The sequence below is a fragment of the Sphaerodactylus townsendi genome, linkage group LG10, assembly GCF_021028975.2.
Source record: "Sphaerodactylus townsendi isolate TG3544 linkage group LG10, MPM_Stown_v2.3, whole genome shotgun sequence".
Lineage (NCBI taxonomy): Eukaryota > Metazoa > Chordata > Lepidosauria > Squamata > Sphaerodactylidae > Sphaerodactylus > Sphaerodactylus townsendi.
Genome location: NC_059434.1, coordinates 82073080 through 82090692, shown reverse-complemented (window position 1 = coordinate 82090692; position 17613 = coordinate 82073080).

The window sequence follows — 17613 nt, the reverse complement described above, 5'->3', positions numbered from 1 at the left end:
TGGGGGGGGGGGGGGGTGGGGGGGGGGGGGGGTGGGGGGGGGGGGGGGTGGGGGGGGGGGGGGGTGGGGGGGGGGGGGGGTGGGGGGGGGGGGGGGTGGGGGGGGGGGGGGGTGGGGGGGGGGGGGGGTGGGGGGGGGGGGGGGTGGGGGGGGGGGGGGGTGGGGGGGGGGGGGGGTGGGGGGGGGGGGGGGTGGGGGGGGGGGGGGGTGGGGGGGGGGGGGGGTGGGGGGGGGGGGGGGTGGGGGGGGGGGGGGGTGGGGGGGGGGGGGGGTGGGGGGGGGGGGGGGTGGGGGGGGGGGGGGGTGGGGGGGGGGGGGGGTGGGGGGGGGGGGGGGTGGGGGGGGGGGGGGGTGGGGGGGGGGGGGGGTGGGGGGGGGGGGGGGTGGGGGGGGGGGGGGGTGGGGGGGGGGGGGGGTGGGGGGGGGGGGGGGTGGGGGGGGGGGGGGGTGGGGGGGGGGGGGGGTGGGGGGGGGGGGGGGTGGGGGGGGGGGGGGGTGGGGGGGGGGGGGGGTGGGGGGGGGGGGGGGTGGGGGGGGGGGGGGGTGGGGGGGGGGGGGGGTGGGGGGGGGGGGGGGTGGGGGGGGGGGGGGGTGGGGGGGGGGGGGGGTGGGGGGGGGGGGGGGTGGGGGGGGGGGGGGGTGGGGGGGGGGGGGGGTGGGGGGGGGGGGGGGTGGGGGGGGGGGGGGGTGGGGGGGGGGGGGGGTGGGGGGGGGGGGGGGTGGGGGGGGGGGGGGGTGGGGGGGGGGGGGGGTGGGGGGGGGGGGGGGTGGGGGGGGGGGGGGGTGGGGGGGGGGGGGGGTGGGGGGGGGGGGGGGTGGGGGGGGGGGGGGGTGGGGGGGGGGGGGGGTGGGGGGGGGGGGGGGTGGGGGGGGGGGGGGGTGGGGGGGGGGGGGGGTGGGGGGGGGGGGGGGTGGGGGGGGGGGGGGGTGGGGGGGGGGGGGGGTGGGGGGGGGGGGGGGTGGGGGGGGGGGGGGGTGGGGGGGGGGGGGGGTGGGGGGGGGGGGGGGTGGGGGGGGGGGGGGGTGGGGGGGGGGGGGGGTGGGGGGGGGGGGGGGTGGGGGGGGGGGGGGGTGGGGGGGGGGGGGGGTGGGGGGGGGGGGGGGTGGGGGGGGGGGGGGGTGGGGGGGGGGGGGGGTGGGGGGGGGGGGGGGTGGGGGGGGGGGGGGGTGGGGGGGGGGGGGGGTGGGGGGGGGGGGGGGTGGGGGGGGGGGGGGGTGGGGGGGGGGGGGGGTGGGGGGGGGGGGGGGTGGGGGGGGGGGGGGGTGGGGGGGGGGGGGGGTGGGGGGGGGGGGGGGTGGGGGGGGGGGGGGGTGGGGGGGGGGGGGGGTGGGGGGGGGGGGGGGTGGGGGGGGGGGGGGGTGGGGGGGGGGGGGGGTGGGGGGGGGGGGGGGTGGGGGGGGGGGGGGGTGGGGGGGGGGGGGGGTGGGGGGGGGGGGGGGTGGGGGGGGGGGGGGGTGGGGGGGGGGGGGGGTGGGGGGGGGGGGGGGTGGGGGGGGGGGGGGGTGGGGGGGGGGGGGGGTGGGGGGGGGGGGGGGTGGGGGGGGGGGGGGGTGGGGGGGGGGGGGGGTGGGGGGGGGGGGGGGTGGGGGGGGGGGGGGGTGGGGGGGGGGGGGGGTGGGGGGGGGGGGGGGTGGGGGGGGGGGGGGGTGGGGGGGGGGGGGGGTGGGGGGGGGGGGGGGTGGGGGGGGGGGGGGGTGGGGGGGGGGGGGGGTGGGGGGGGGGGGGGGTGGGGGGGGGGGGGGGTGGGGGGGGGGGGGGGTGGGGGGGGGGGGGGGTGGGGGGGGGGGGGGGTGGGGGGGGGGGGGGGTGGGGGGGGGGGGGGGTGGGGGGGGGGGGGGGTGGGGGGGGGGGGGGGTGGGGGGGGGGGGGGGTGGGGGGGGGGGGGGGTGGGGGGGGGGGGGGGTGGGGGGGGGGGGGGGTGGGGGGGGGGGGGGGTGGGGGGGGGGGGGGGTGGGGGGGGGGGGGGGTGGGGGGGGGGGGGGGTGGGGGGGGGGGGGGGTGGGGGGGGGGGGGGGTGGGGGGGGGGGGGGGTGGGGGGGGGGGGGGGTGGGGGGGGGGGGGGGTGGGGGGGGGGGGGGGTGGGGGGGGGGGGGGGTGGGGGGGGGGGGGGGTGGGGGGGGGGGGGGGTGGGGGGGGGGGGGGGTGGGGGGGGGGGGGGGTGGGGGGGGGGGGGGGTGGGGGGGGGGGGGGGTGGGGGGGGGGGGGGGTGGGGGGGGGGGGGGGTGGGGGGGGGGGGGGGTGGGGGGGGGGGGGGGTGGGGGGGGGGGGGGGTGGGGGGGGGGGGGGGTGGGGGGGGGGGGGGGTGGGGGGGGGGGGGGGTGGGGGGGGGGGGGGGTGGGGGGGGGGGGGGGTGGGGGGGGGGGGGGGTGGGGGGGGGGGGGGGTGGGGGGGGGGGGGGGTGGGGGGGGGGGGGGGTGGGGGGGGGGGGGGGTGGGGGGGGGGGGGGGTGGGGGGGGGGGGGGGTGGGGGGGGGGGGGGGTGGGGGGGGGGGGGGGTGGGGGGGGGGGGGGGTGGGGGGGGGGGGGGGTGGGGGGGGGGGGGGGTGGGGGGGGGGGGGGGTGGGGGGGGGGGGGGGTGGGGGGGGGGGGGGGTGGGGGGGGGGGGGGGTGGGGGGGGGGGGGGGTGGGGGGGGGGGGGGGTGGGGGGGGGGGGGGGTGGGGGGGGGGGGGGGTGGGGGGGGGGGGGGGTGGGGGGGGGGGGGGGTGGGGGGGGGGGGGGGTGGGGGGGGGGGGGGGTGGGGGGGGGGGGGGGTGGGGGGGGGGGGGGGTGGGGGGGGGGGGGGGTGGGGGGGGGGGGGGGTGGGGGGGGGGGGGGGTGGGGGGGGGGGGGGGTGGGGGGGGGGGGGGGTGGGGGGGGGGGGGGGTGGGGGGGGGGGGGGGTGGGGGGGGGGGGGGGTGGGGGGGGGGGGGGGTGGGGGGGGGGGGGGGTGGGGGGGGGGGGGGGTGGGGGGGGGGGGGGGTGGGGGGGGGGGGGGGTGGGGGGGGGGGGGGGTGGGGGGGGGGGGGGGTGGGGGGGGGGGGGGGTGGGGGGGGGGGGGGGTGGGGGGGGGGGGGGGTGGGGGGGGGGGGGGGTGGGGGGGGGGGGGGGTGGGGGGGGGGGGGGGTGGGGGGGGGGGGGGGTGGGGGGGGGGGGGGGTGGGGGGGGGGGGGGGTGGGGGGGGGGGGGGGTGGGGGGGGGGGGGGGTGGGGGGGGGGGGGGGTGGGGGGGGGGGGGGGTGGGGGGGGGGGGGGGTGGGGGGGGGGGGGGGTGGGGGGGGGGGGGGGTGGGGGGGGGGGGGGGTGGGGGGGGGGGGGGGTGGGGGGGGGGGGGGGTGGGGGGGGGGGGGGGTGGGGGGGGGGGGGGGTGGGGGGGGGGGGGGGTGGGGGGGGGGGGGGGTGGGGGGGGGGGGGGGTGGGGGGGGGGGGGGGTGGGGGGGGGGGGGGGTGGGGGGGGGGGGGGGTGGGGGGGGGGGGGGGTGGGGGGGGGGGGGGGTGGGGGGGGGGGGGGGTGGGGGGGGGGGGGGGTGGGGGGGGGGGGGGGTGGGGGGGGGGGGGGGTGGGGGGGGGGGGGGGTGGGGGGGGGGGGGGGTGGGGGGGGGGGGGGGTGGGGGGGGGGGGGGGTGGGGGGGGGGGGGGGTGGGGGGGGGGGGGGGTGGGGGGGGGGGGGGGTGGGGGGGGGGGGGGGTGGGGGGGGGGGGGGGTGGGGGGGGGGGGGGGTGGGGGGGGGGGGGGGTGGGGGGGGGGGGGGGTGGGGGGGGGGGGGGGTGGGGGGGGGGGGGGGTGGGGGGGGGGGGGGGTGGGGGGGGGGGGGGGTGGGGGGGGGGGGGGGTGGGGGGGGGGGGGGGTGGGGGGGGGGGGGGGTGGGGGGGGGGGGGGGTGGGGGGGGGGGGGGGTGGGGGGGGGGGGGGGTGGGGGGGGGGGGGGGTGGGGGGGGGGGGGGGTGGGGGGGGGGGGGGGTGGGGGGGGGGGGGGGTGGGGGGGGGGGGGGGTGGGGGGGGGGGGGGGTGGGGGGGGGGGGGGGTGGGGGGGGGGGGGGGTGGGGGGGGGGGGGGGTGGGGGGGGGGGGGGGTGGGGGGGGGGGGGGGTGGGGGGGGGGGGGGGTGGGGGGGGGGGGGGGTGGGGGGGGGGGGGGGTGGGGGGGGGGGGGGGTGGGGGGGGGGGGGGGTGGGGGGGGGGGGGGGTGGGGGGGGGGGGGGGTGGGGGGGGGGGGGGGTGGGGGGGGGGGGGGGTGGGGGGGGGGGGGGGTGGGGGGGGGGGGGGGTGGGGGGGGGGGGGGGTGGGGGGGGGGGGGGGTGGGGGGGGGGGGGGGTGGGGGGGGGGGGGGGTGGGGGGGGGGGGGGGTGGGGGGGGGGGGGGGTGGGGGGGGGGGGGGGTGGGGGGGGGGGGGGGTGGGGGGGGGGGGGGGTGGGGGGGGGGGGGGGTGGGGGGGGGGGGGGGTGGGGGGGGGGGGGGGTGGGGGGGGGGGGGGGTGGGGGGGGGGGGGGGTGGGGGGGGGGGGGGGTGGGGGGGGGGGGGGGTGGGGGGGGGGGGGGGTGGGGGGGGGGGGGGGTGGGGGGGGGGGGGGGTGGGGGGGGGGGGGGGTGGGGGGGGGGGGGGGTGGGGGGGGGGGGGGGTGGGGGGGGGGGGGGGTGGGGGGGGGGGGGGGTGGGGGGGGGGGGGGGTGGGGGGGGGGGGGGGTGGGGGGGGGGGGGGGTGGGGGGGGGGGGGGGTGGGGGGGGGGGGGGGTGGGGGGGGGGGGGGGTGGGGGGGGGGGGGGGTGGGGGGGGGGGGGGGTGGGGGGGGGGGGGGGTGGGGGGGGGGGGGGGTGGGGGGGGGGGGGGGTGGGGGGGGGGGGGGGTGGGGGGGGGGGGGGGTGGGGGGGGGGGGGGGTGGGGGGGGGGGGGGGTGGGGGGGGGGGGGGGTGGGGGGGGGGGGGGGTGGGGGGGGGGGGGGGTGGGGGGGGGGGGGGGTGGGGGGGGGGGGGGGTGGGGGGGGGGGGGGGTGGGGGGGGGGGGGGGTGGGGGGGGGGGGGGGTGGGGGGGGGGGGGGGTGGGGGGGGGGGGGGGTGGGGGGGGGGGGGGGTGGGGGGGGGGGGGGGTGGGGGGGGGGGGGGGTGGGGGGGGGGGGGGGTGGGGGGGGGGGGGGGTGGGGGGGGGGGGGGGTGGGGGGGGGGGGGGGTGGGGGGGGGGGGGGGTGGGGGGGGGGGGGGGTGGGGGGGGGGGGGGGTGGGGGGGGGGGGGGGTGGGGGGGGGGGGGGGTGGGGGGGGGGGGGGGTGGGGGGGGGGGGGGGTGGGGGGGGGGGGGGGTGGGGGGGGGGGGGGGTGGGGGGGGGGGGGGGTGGGGGGGGGGGGGGGTGGGGGGGGGGGGGGGTGGGGGGGGGGGGGGGTGGGGGGGGGGGGGGGTGGGGGGGGGGGGGGGTGGGGGGGGGGGGGGGTGGGGGGGGGGGGGGGTGGGGGGGGGGGGGGGTGGGGGGGGGGGGGGGTGGGGGGGGGGGGGGGTGGGGGGGGGGGGGGGTGGGGGGGGGGGGGGGTGGGGGGGGGGGGGGGTGGGGGGGGGGGGGGGTGGGGGGGGGGGGGGGTGGGGGGGGGGGGGGGTGGGGGGGGGGGGGGGTGGGGGGGGGGGGGGGTGGGGGGGGGGGGGGGTGGGGGGGGGGGGGGGTGGGGGGGGGGGGGGGTGGGGGGGGGGGGGGGTGGGGGGGGGGGGGGGTGGGGGGGGGGGGGGGTGGGGGGGGGGGGGGGTGGGGGGGGGGGGGGGTGGGGGGGGGGGGGGGTGGGGGGGGGGGGGGGTGGGGGGGGGGGGGGGTGGGGGGGGGGGGGGGTGGGGGGGGGGGGGGGTGGGGGGGGGGGGGGGTGGGGGGGGGGGGGGGTGGGGGGGGGGGGGGGTGGGGGGGGGGGGGGGTGGGGGGGGGGGGGGGTGGGGGGGGGGGGGGGTGGGGGGGGGGGGGGGTGGGGGGGGGGGGGGGTGGGGGGGGGGGGGGGTGGGGGGGGGGGGGGGTGGGGGGGGGGGGGGGTGGGGGGGGGGGGGGGTGGGGGGGGGGGGGGGTGGGGGGGGGGGGGGGTGGGGGGGGGGGGGGGTGGGGGGGGGGGGGGGTGGGGGGGGGGGGGGGTGGGGGGGGGGGGGGGTGGGGGGGGGGGGGGGTGGGGGGGGGGGGGGGTGGGGGGGGGGGGGGGTGGGGGGGGGGGGGGGTGGGGGGGGGGGGGGGTGGGGGGGGGGGGGGGTGGGGGGGGGGGGGGGTGGGGGGGGGGGGGGGTGGGGGGGGGGGGGGGTGGGGGGGGGGGGGGGTGGGGGGGGGGGGGGGTGGGGGGGGGGGGGGGTGGGGGGGGGGGGGGGTGGGGGGGGGGGGGGGTGGGGGGGGGGGGGGGTGGGGGGGGGGGGGGGTGGGGGGGGGGGGGGGTGGGGGGGGGGGGGGGTGGGGGGGGGGGGGGGTGGGGGGGGGGGGGGGTGGGGGGGGGGGGGGGTGGGGGGGGGGGGGGGTGGGGGGGGGGGGGGGTGGGGGGGGGGGGGGGTGGGGGGGGGGGGGGGTGGGGGGGGGGGGGGGTGGGGGGGGGGGGGGGTGGGGGGGGGGGGGGGTGGGGGGGGGGGGGGGTGGGGGGGGGGGGGGGTGGGGGGGGGGGGGGGTGGGGGGGGGGGGGGGTGGGGGGGGGGGGGGGTGGGGGGGGGGGGGGGTGGGGGGGGGGGGGGGTGGGGGGGGGGGGGGGTGGGGGGGGGGGGGGGTGGGGGGGGGGGGGGGTGGGGGGGGGGGGGGGTGGGGGGGGGGGGGGGTGGGGGGGGGGGGGGGTGGGGGGGGGGGGGGGTGGGGGGGGGGGGGGGTGGGGGGGGGGGGGGGTGGGGGGGGGGGGGGGTGGGGGGGGGGGGGGGTGGGGGGGGGGGGGGGTGGGGGGGGGGGGGGGTGGGGGGGGGGGGGGGTGGGGGGGGGGGGGGGTGGGGGGGGGGGGGGGTGGGGGGGGGGGGGGGTGGGGGGGGGGGGGGGTGGGGGGGGGGGGGGGTGGGGGGGGGGGGGGGTGGGGGGGGGGGGGGGTGGGGGGGGGGGGGGGTGGGGGGGGGGGGGGGTGGGGGGGGGGGGGGGTGGGGGGGGGGGGGGGTGGGGGGGGGGGGGGGTGGGGGGGGGGGGGGGTGGGGGGGGGGGGGGGTGGGGGGGGGGGGGGGTGGGGGGGGGGGGGGGTGGGGGGGGGGGGGGGTGGGGGGGGGGGGGGGTGGGGGGGGGGGGGGGTGGGGGGGGGGGGGGGTGGGGGGGGGGGGGGGTGGGGGGGGGGGGGGGTGGGGGGGGGGGGGGGTGGGGGGGGGGGGGGGTGGGGGGGGGGGGGGGTGGGGGGGGGGGGGGGTGGGGGGGGGGGGGGGTGGGGGGGGGGGGGGGTGGGGGGGGGGGGGGGTGGGGGGGGGGGGGGGTGGGGGGGGGGGGGGGTGGGGGGGGGGGGGGGTGGGGGGGGGGGGGGGTGGGGGGGGGGGGGGGTGGGGGGGGGGGGGGGTGGGGGGGGGGGGGGGTGGGGGGGGGGGGGGGTGGGGGGGGGGGGGGGTGGGGGGGGGGGGGGGTGGGGGGGGGGGGGGGTGGGGGGGGGGGGGGGTGGGGGGGGGGGGGGGTGGGGGGGGGGGGGGGTGGGGGGGGGGGGGGGTGGGGGGGGGGGGGGGTGGGGGGGGGGGGGGGTGGGGGGGGGGGGGGGTGGGGGGGGGGGGGGGTGGGGGGGGGGGGGGGTGGGGGGGGGGGGGGGTGGGGGGGGGGGGGGGTGGGGGGGGGGGGGGGTGGGGGGGGGGGGGGGTGGGGGGGGGGGGGGGTGGGGGGGGGGGGGGGTGGGGGGGGGGGGGGGTGGGGGGGGGGGGGGGTGGGGGGGGGGGGGGGTGGGGGGGGGGGGGGGTGGGGGGGGGGGGGGGTGGGGGGGGGGGGGGGTGGGGGGGGGGGGGGGTGGGGGGGGGGGGGGGTGGGGGGGGGGGGGGGTGGGGGGGGGGGGGGGTGGGGGGGGGGGGGGGTGGGGGGGGGGGGGGGTGGGGGGGGGGGGGGGTGGGGGGGGGGGGGGGTGGGGGGGGGGGGGGGTGGGGGGGGGGGGGGGTGGGGGGGGGGGGGGGTGGGGGGGGGGGGGGGTGGGGGGGGGGGGGGGTGGGGGGGGGGGGGGGTGGGGGGGGGGGGGGGTGGGGGGGGGGGGGGGTGGGGGGGGGGGGGGGTGGGGGGGGGGGGGGGTGGGGGGGGGGGGGGGTGGGGGGGGGGGGGGGTGGGGGGGGGGGGGGGTGGGGGGGGGGGGGGGTGGGGGGGGGGGGGGGTGGGGGGGGGGGGGGGTGGGGGGGGGGGGGGGTGGGGGGGGGGGGGGGTGGGGGGGGGGGGGGGTGGGGGGGGGGGGGGGTGGGGGGGGGGGGGGGTGGGGGGGGGGGGGGGTGGGGGGGGGGGGGGGTGGGGGGGGGGGGGGGTGGGGGGGGGGGGGGGTGGGGGGGGGGGGGGGTGGGGGGGGGGGGGGGTGGGGGGGGGGGGGGGTGGGGGGGGGGGGGGGTGGGGGGGGGGGGGGGTGGGGGGGGGGGGGGGTGGGGGGGGGGGGGGGTGGGGGGGGGGGGGGGTGGGGGGGGGGGGGGGTGGGGGGGGGGGGGGGTGGGGGGGGGGGGGGGTGGGGGGGGGGGGGGGTGGGGGGGGGGGGGGGTGGGGGGGGGGGGGGGTGGGGGGGGGGGGGGGTGGGGGGGGGGGGGGGTGGGGGGGGGGGGGGGTGGGGGGGGGGGGGGGTGGGGGGGGGGGGGGGTGGGGGGGGGGGGGGGTGGGGGGGGGGGGGGGTGGGGGGGGGGGGGGGTGGGGGGGGGGGGGGGTGGGGGGGGGGGGGGGTGGGGGGGGGGGGGGGTGGGGGGGGGGGGGGGTGGGGGGGGGGGGGGGTGGGGGGGGGGGGGGGTGGGGGGGGGGGGGGGTGGGGGGGGGGGGGGGTGGGGGGGGGGGGGGGTGGGGGGGGGGGGGGGTGGGGGGGGGGGGGGGTGGGGGGGGGGGGGGGTGGGGGGGGGGGGGGGTGGGGGGGGGGGGGGGTGGGGGGGGGGGGGGGTGGGGGGGGGGGGGGGTGGGGGGGGGGGGGGGTGGGGGGGGGGGGGGGTGGGGGGGGGGGGGGGTGGGGGGGGGGGGGGGTGGGGGGGGGGGGGGGTGGGGGGGGGGGGGGGTGGGGGGGGGGGGGGGTGGGGGGGGGGGGGGGTGGGGGGGGGGGGGGGTGGGGGGGGGGGGGGGTGGGGGGGGGGGGGGGTGGGGGGGGGGGGGGGTGGGGGGGGGGGGGGGTGGGGGGGGGGGGGGGTGGGGGGGGGGGGGGGTGGGGGGGGGGGGGGGTGGGGGGGGGGGGGGGTGGGGGGGGGGGGGGGTGGGGGGGGGGGGGGGTGGGGGGGGGGGGGGGTGGGGGGGGGGGGGGGTGGGGGGGGGGGGGGGTGGGGGGGGGGGGGGGTGGGGGGGGGGGGGGGTGGGGGGGGGGGGGGGTGGGGGGGGGGGGGGGTGGGGGGGGGGGGGGGTGGGGGGGGGGGGGGGTGGGGGGGGGGGGGGGTGGGGGGGGGGGGGGGTGGGGGGGGGGGGGGGTGGGGGGGGGGGGGGGTGGGGGGGGGGGGGGGTGGGGGGGGGGGGGGGTGGGGGGGGGGGGGGGTGGGGGGGGGGGGGGGTGGGGGGGGGGGGGGGTGGGGGGGGGGGGGGGTGGGGGGGGGGGGGGGTGGGGGGGGGGGGGGGTGGGGGGGGGGGGGGGTGGGGGGGGGGGGGGGTGGGGGGGGGGGGGGGTGGGGGGGGGGGGGGGTGGGGGGGGGGGGGGGTGGGGGGGGGGGGGGGTGGGGGGGGGGGGGGGTGGGGGGGGGGGGGGGTGGGGGGGGGGGGGGGTGGGGGGGGGGGGGGGTGGGGGGGGGGGGGGGTGGGGGGGGGGGGGGGTGGGGGGGGGGGGGGGTGGGGGGGGGGGGGGGTGGGGGGGGGGGGGGGTGGGGGGGGGGGGGGGTGGGGGGGGGGGGGGGTGGGGGGGGGGGGGGGTGGGGGGGGGGGGGGGTGGGGGGGGGGGGGGGTGGGGGGGGGGGGGGGTGGGGGGGGGGGGGGGTGGGGGGGGGGGGGGGTGGGGGGGGGGGGGGGTGGGGGGGGGGGGGGGTGGGGGGGGGGGGGGGTGGGGGGGGGGGGGGGTGGGGGGGGGGGGGGGTGGGGGGGGGGGGGGGTGGGGGGGGGGGGGGGTGGGGGGGGGGGGGGGTGGGGGGGGGGGGGGGTGGGGGGGGGGGGGGGTGGGGGGGGGGGGGGGTGGGGGGGGGGGGGGGTGGGGGGGGGGGGGGGTGGGGGGGGGGGGGGGTGGGGGGGGGGGGGGGTGGGGGGGGGGGGGGGTGGGGGGGGGGGGGGGTGGGGGGGGGGGGGGGTGGGGGGGGGGGGGGGTGGGGGGGGGGGGGGGTGGGGGGGGGGGGGGGTGGGGGGGGGGGGGGGTGGGGGGGGGGGGGGGTGGGGGGGGGGGGGGGTGGGGGGGGGGGGGGGTGGGGGGGGGGGGGGGTGGGGGGGGGGGGGGGTGGGGGGGGGGGGGGGTGGGGGGGGGGGGGGGTGGGGGGGGGGGGGGGTGGGGGGGGGGGGGGGTGGGGGGGGGGGGGGGTGGGGGGGGGGGGGGGTGGGGGGGGGGGGGGGTGGGGGGGGGGGGGGGTGGGGGGGGGGGGGGGTGGGGGGGGGGGGGGGTGGGGGGGGGGGGGGGTGGGGGGGGGGGGGGGTGGGGGGGGGGGGGGGTGGGGGGGGGGGGGGGTGGGGGGGGGGGGGGGTGGGGGGGGGGGGGGGTGGGGGGGGGGGGGGGTGGGGGGGGGGGGGGGTGGGGGGGGGGGGGGGTGGGGGGGGGGGGGGGTGGGGGGGGGGGGGGGTGGGGGGGGGGGGGGGTGGGGGGGGGGGGGGGTGGGGGGGGGGGGGGGTGGGGGGGGGGGGGGGTGGGGGGGGGGGGGGGTGGGGGGGGGGGGGGGTGGGGGGGGGGGGGGGTGGGGGGGGGGGGGGGTGGGGGGGGGGGGGGGTGGGGGGGGGGGGGGGTGGGGGGGGGGGGGGGTGGGGGGGGGGGGGGGTGGGGGGGGGGGGGGGTGGGGGGGGGGGGGGGTGGGGGGGGGGGGGGGTGGGGGGGGGGGGGGGTGGGGGGGGGGGGGGGTGGGGGGGGGGGGGGGTGGGGGGGGGGGGGGGTGGGGGGGGGGGGGGGTGGGGGGGGGGGGGGGTGGGGGGGGGGGGGGGTGGGGGGGGGGGGGGGTGGGGGGGGGGGGGGGTGGGGGGGGGGGGGGGGGGGGGGGGGGGGGGGTTGGGGGGGGGGGGGGTGGGGGGGGGGGGGGGTGGGGGGGGGGGGAGTTGGGGGGGGGGGGGGGTTTGGGGAGGGCAGGGTGGGGGGGGGGGGGGGGGGGGGGGGGGGGGGGTGGGGGGGGGGGGGGGTGGGGGGGGGGGGGGGGGGGGGGGGGGGGGGGGGGGGGGGGGGGGGGGGGGGGGGGGGGGGGGGGGGGGGGGGGGGGGGGGGGGGGGGGGGGTGGGGGGGGGGGGGGGGGGGGGGGGGGGGGGGGGGGGGGGGGGGGGGGTGGGGGGGGGGGGGGGGGGGGGGGGGGGGGGTGGGGGGGGGGGGGCAGGGGTCTGCAACCTGCGGCTCTCCAGATGTTCATGGACTACAAATCTCATCAGCCCCTGCCAGCATGGCCAATTGGCTGATGGGATTTGTAGTCCATGAACATCTGGAGAGCCGCAGGTTGCAGACCCATGTTCAAGAGATTTAGGAGCTTCAATGGCCTGCCATCAAGTATTATTAACTAAATGCCCATCATAACTTCTTATCAGAGTGGGTGCAAGTTCTAGAGATGTATGCCCTCTACCTTCAAGTCATTTTGCTCATCCTAATGTAGACCTGTTTGGTTGTCCTGAAAATTTTTGAGCTGTTTTTCCTCTGGTGGCACACCCACATTTTCTTTGAAATTTTCCTTGGACATTGTTTGGACCTCCTCCACTTCATAATATTCCCTGGCCATTTATATCACCTTCAGTTCCTTGTAATTGTCTCAGCCCTGAAACAACTTTCCAAATCTCAACCTCGGGGTGGACATTTCATTGCAGAAGATGAAGACGAGTTCGGATTTGCACCCCACTTTTTTGAACTGTAAGGAGTCTCAAAGCAGCTTACAAACTCCTTCCCTTCCTCTCCCCACAACAGACATCTTGTGAGGTAGGTGGGGCTGAGAGAGTTTGAAGAGAACTAGCCCATGATCACCCATCAGGCTTCATGTGTAGGAAACCAGTTCACCAGATTAGAATCTGCCCCTCGTGTGTAGCAGTGGAGAATCAAACCTGGTCCTCCAGATTAGAATCCATCGTTCTTTAACCATTACACCAATGGCTGCTGGGAAATGTAGTCCATGTCCTTCCAGGAAGAGCTGGAATCTTGGCCCATCCAGATGGCTGAGAACTAGCTTTCCCAATGACCTTCTGGTTTTTTTGGTTCATTTTTTGGAACATGTTGCTTAATTACATAGTAAGATAAATGGAACCTCCCTTTTCAGAGTTAGTATCATGCCTTGTCTGTAAACCTTTAGAAGCAGCTATCTAGAAGCAGTGGCTGGAGTTTTTAATTTCTTACCCATTCGGAAAGAGCCTCAAGCAAGTCCATGATCCCCCAAGGAATGCTGCCCCTCCTATTGATGAAAATATTGGGCTAATGGGTAGAAATGATCTCTTTAATAATAACAGGTCATATCTCAGTCCATCAATTAATTTGCTGCTTTACTTAGAGGAGGACTTACAGACGAGTAGTTTGTTTGCATAATAATTTATTAGCAGTCATAAAATTAGGATTGTACACCTCTGTCCCTTTTCACTTTGGTATATTGTCACTGTGAACCTTTTCATGCCAGGTGTTTTCTTTCTGGTGTTCTCAATACGTTTTGACACCGTTTTTGCCTGGTTTATCTCCATATATTCTTCCATGGCTTTTATGACGGTATCTGCAGTCTTGCCCTCCTATTTTGTGCTCAAAGTAACCTTGAATGGTAAGTTAAACTGAGAGAGCCAGTGGTGTGTGTAGTGGCTAGAATGCTGAACTGTACACTGCCCGAATCTGTACACTGCCACAGAATCTTGCTAGGTGACACTGACAGACAGGACGTTTTCCCACCCATAAAGGGGAAAAGAGCCACTCAGCTGTTTCATCTCAGAGCCTATGGAAGGTCTTCTCCAGCATCCAGTCACCTTTCAGAAGGAGGGACACACTGCAGGAGCTGAGTTCAGATCTGCCCCAGGGAGAAGGTAGGGCGATTCCGCACATGAGTAAAATAGGTTTGACCCAGTTCCCTGAGAAGGGTACTGACCTAGGTCGAAGCCATTGTTGTTCCCCACTGCAACCAACTCAGTCCCAGCTTTCGGAGATGAGGAATCATCCTGTGTCTCTTAAGCCAGCTCCGTTCTGATTGGCTGTATTTCTCTGACCATGTTCCGTCTAATCCCCACACATGTTATAAAAAAAACTGCTACCCACAGGAATGGAGGGACGAAGGTGGCATTTTTTGATTGGCTAGCTGTACGCATGCCCGAAACACTCAGCTGTGGTTGGCTGAATGGGAGACTCCTGGCACCAGAGATTCCGCACTTTACTGGAATCGAGCTGAGCTCGAGCGTGGTTCCCTGAAAAAGTAGTAGTTCCCAACTGGAGTTGGAAATTTGACCGTTACACGGGGCGAAGCTGGTACAAAGCCACATCGATCCCAGTGGTTGTGTGGAGCACTTAGGTTGAACGCAGCTCGAACTTAGGTTGATAACGCAAGTGCGGAATCGACTGTAGTGATCTTTTTGGGTCTGCCATAACAAAGGAACAGACAGTTTGAAGGGTAGCTCTGCCCAGTAGCATGGTTCCATGGAGGAAACATTTTGTTTCCTGCCTCAAAATGTTTCATTTGATTTATGAGGAAAGGACTACTGCTTTACATCTGATTGGTGGCAAGGTCAGGTGTCCCATGTCCCCTAATGATTAACCCCCCACCCACACCACCTTCTTAATATATTGAGGAAGGGTGCATAAGTGTGGCCACAGAAAACACCCATTTAAAAGTTCTGCCTTTTTATCCACCCATGAAATTGCAGAGAGCTATCCACATTTTGAACAGTCTGAAAAAGGAAAACCAAACCCCAAACTGCCAGCTTAGCTTCAATCACTGCTAATCCAAGTCTTTGTCTTTTGTCTCAGAAAACAAACAGACTTTTGGGGGGCAAATTAGAGATTCACTGCAAACCCTGGTGGATTTTTATAGGAGACCTGATGTGTTTGAACGTCCTCTGTTTGCGCATAATATTTGTGGATGCCTGCCATTTGCACACATTTGCATCGGCTGTCAACCCAGATGTGAACTGTAACCAAAAGAGTCACCGTTTCAGTTTTGTGTGCCGCCAGCAGCCAGGGGCGTGGCCAGGCCTGACCTTTCAAGGCAACGCGGGCAGCAAGCACAAGTGTGGTCAGGTCACAGTTCAATGGGTCAGGGCAGGTGGCAGGCAAGGCGTAGTCAAGTCACAGTCCAAGGGACGTTGTACGGGAGAAATGAGAAGCAGGCTGGGAAGAATCAACGGCCCTTTCCCCACTTACCTTAAGCCCCGCGCTACTCTCCTAAAGTAGCGCGGGGTCCAGCTGCACTCCCCACTTCAGGGGCAGCGAGAACGCAGCTGCCCTGATGCTGCCTCTCTCGCGCCCCCTCAGCGCGCGTAATTCCTGGCGCCTTTTCAAATGGTGCCTTTTGATGACCCCACGCAGAGCACGGGGTCATGGGGAAGCCGGGGCGTGTGCCAGGAATTGCGTGCGCTGGGAATTGCGCGCAGCAACCCTTCGACAAGTGGGGAAAGGGCCAACAAAGAGCCAGGCACATGGTGGCGACAAGTATCACACTCATTGCACCCAGGCAGAAGCAAGCTCACATTTTGGCTTTATCTTCTGCCATGCCCGACTGAGCTACATGGGGGTCATGAAGTGCACAATGAGCGGAGAAATAGAGAGGTGCAATCAAAAGAGTGTTGCATTTGGTCTGGAATTTCCAACTCTCTTCAGCCAAGGATCCTGAAGAGACCCAAGGTGAAGAAATTGTGGAAACTCAATTTTGGGATCTTTCCCCCATGCTGAGCAACACACTTTTCGATCCGCTTTCAATGCATTTTAACAATTGTTTGCAAGTTGGTTTTGCTGCCTCGCCCAATTCAATCTGGGTGCAAAGTGGATTGAAAATATTATTTGGCATGTGTGAAAGTGTCCTTTGGGTACCTATGGAACCAGATAAGTTGTATAATCTGATTTTATATGTATTTTTTGGGCTTCATTTGGGTAGTCCAAGGAGATTTTTGAAATAAAACTTCTATAGTTCTATAGGAGCAGCAGTGGCATAGTGGCTAAGAGCAGTGGCTAAGAGCAGGTACACTCTGATCTGGAGGAACAGGGTTTGATTCCCCGCTCTGCCGCCTGAGCTGTGGAGGCTTATCTGGGGAATTCAGATTAGCCTGTCCACTCCCACACATGCCAGCTGGGTGACCTTGGGCTAGTCACAGCTTCTCGGAGCTCTCTCAGCCTCACCCACCTCACAGGGTGTTTGTTGTGAGGGGGGAAGGGCAAGGAGATTGTAAGCCCCTTTGAGTCTCCTACAGGAAAGGGGGATATAAATCCTCCTCCTCCTCCTCCTCCTCCTCCTCCTCCTCCTCCTCCTCCTTCTTGGGCCCCATGGTGGATCTAAGCAGCCCTTGGGTACTGGATGACTGTACTGTGTGTGAGAGAGCCAGCATGGTGCAGTGGTTAAGAGCAGTGGTTAAGAACTGTAATTTGGAGAACTGGGTTTGGTTCCCTGCTTCTCTACACGAGCGACAGACTCTTACCTGGTGGATTTTTCCCTACTCCTCCACGTGAAGCCTGCTGGGTGACCTTGGGCCAATCACAGTTCTCTCACAACTTTCTTAGCTCCACCTACTTCACAAGGTGTCTGTTGTGGGGAGAGGAAGGAAAAAGGATTTTGTATGCCGTTTTTAGACTCCTTACGGGAGAAAGGTGGGGTAGAAATCCAAACTCTTCTCCTTCTGTACCCCACATAGAACACTGCCAAAATAGTGTTGCCAACTTGGTCAGAAAAGTCTTGGAGATTTGGGGCGGGGGGGGGGGCAGAGTCTGGGAAAGATAATGCTTGGGGTGAAACTTCATTGGGCCAAAATGCCATCGAGTCCCCCTTCCAAAGTAGCTATTTTATCCAGGGAGGCAATCACTCTTGTCTGGAAACCGGTTATAACTCTGGGAAATATCCAGGCCAGGCTGGCAAACCTACAAAGGTAACAATGTCCGAACCAGGTGAAATGAATTTTCAAATAATCACCAGTTTCTGATTTCATCCTTTCCAACGAATAGCAATTACCGCCGTCCTGTATCTTTAGCGACGTCAGACTCTAAACAGATCAGATGTACTTAATTTTTTTTTATTTCCCTTTTGTCCTCAAAGTGTCATAAAGATTGTCCCTGATATTGGGACGCTCGTCTTCATTGTTTATCTCCTGCTTCTCTCGGCATGTGACAGATACATTATTGTGCCAGAGGGGGAAAAGTGAGGTCAAAATAATGGTTGTGACATTGCGGACGAAGCGATGTCCCCCAGATGGCTGCGCTTGGCCGGACCCTTGGTGCTGAGAAGCTCACGTGCAGCCAGAAGTTTCTTTAGTTGCTTTGATGATGGAGCAGAGGAGGGGTTGATGGCAGTGAAATCGTGTTAATTTGCACCGCTTGTGACGCCTTTGTCCCAGGAAAGTCAAACGCAGAACTGAAGCAAAGGCAATCCGTGCTGCCTGTTTGGCATCCTCTCCCAAACGAGACCCCCTTCCTCAGATAGCTCGCCCTCTTTCTAAGAAGATGAATCATTATGATAGCTGATGAGAGAGCATCTAATTGCTTCCATATGTAAATAAAATCAAAATAAATGATGCTGTATTCACAGGAGCTTGGAAGGGGAAGAGGTAGAAATAAGACCATTAATTCTGACTTCACTTTACACCTCCCCTTCAAAATCCTTTTTTTAAAATGAGGATGAGGTGTTTGGATTTATACCCAGCCATTCTCTCCTGTAAGGAATCTCAAGGCAGCTTACAAACTCCTTTTCCCTTCCTCTTCCCAACACAGACACCTTGTGAGGTAGTTGGGGTTGAGAGAGTTCTGTGACTAGCTGAAGGTCACCCAACAGGATGCGAGAGTGGGGAAAGAAATCTGGTTCACTGGATAAGACTCTGCTGCTCATGTGGAGGATTGGGGAAACTAATCTGGTTCACCGGATAAGACTCCACTGCTCATGTGGAGGAGTGGAGAAACAAAGCCGGTTCACCACATTAGAGTCCACCTGCTCTTAACCACTTCACCAATCAATAAAATAAATTCCACAATGGTACCGCTTTTGTTTCTTGACACTTTAATTGTTGCGATCAATGATGAAAGCAATGTTTAAAATGTCAAGAAAGAAGGAAGAAGTACTATCTTGGGCTTATGGGAAATATCAGTTATGTTGACATAAGACTGTTGGGACATTGTGAAAGCCCATTGGAAGGAATTATTGGTGGTATGACAAAATTTCCCACACTCACAAACATACACACACAACAGTGTACACTGGTACTTTCAGAAGGACTTCAGATAACCCAATATATGTTGCTTATTTCAGAACACTAAATTACAATTCAACGTGACTTTGATGGTCTACAATTGCCCGATCTTGCCA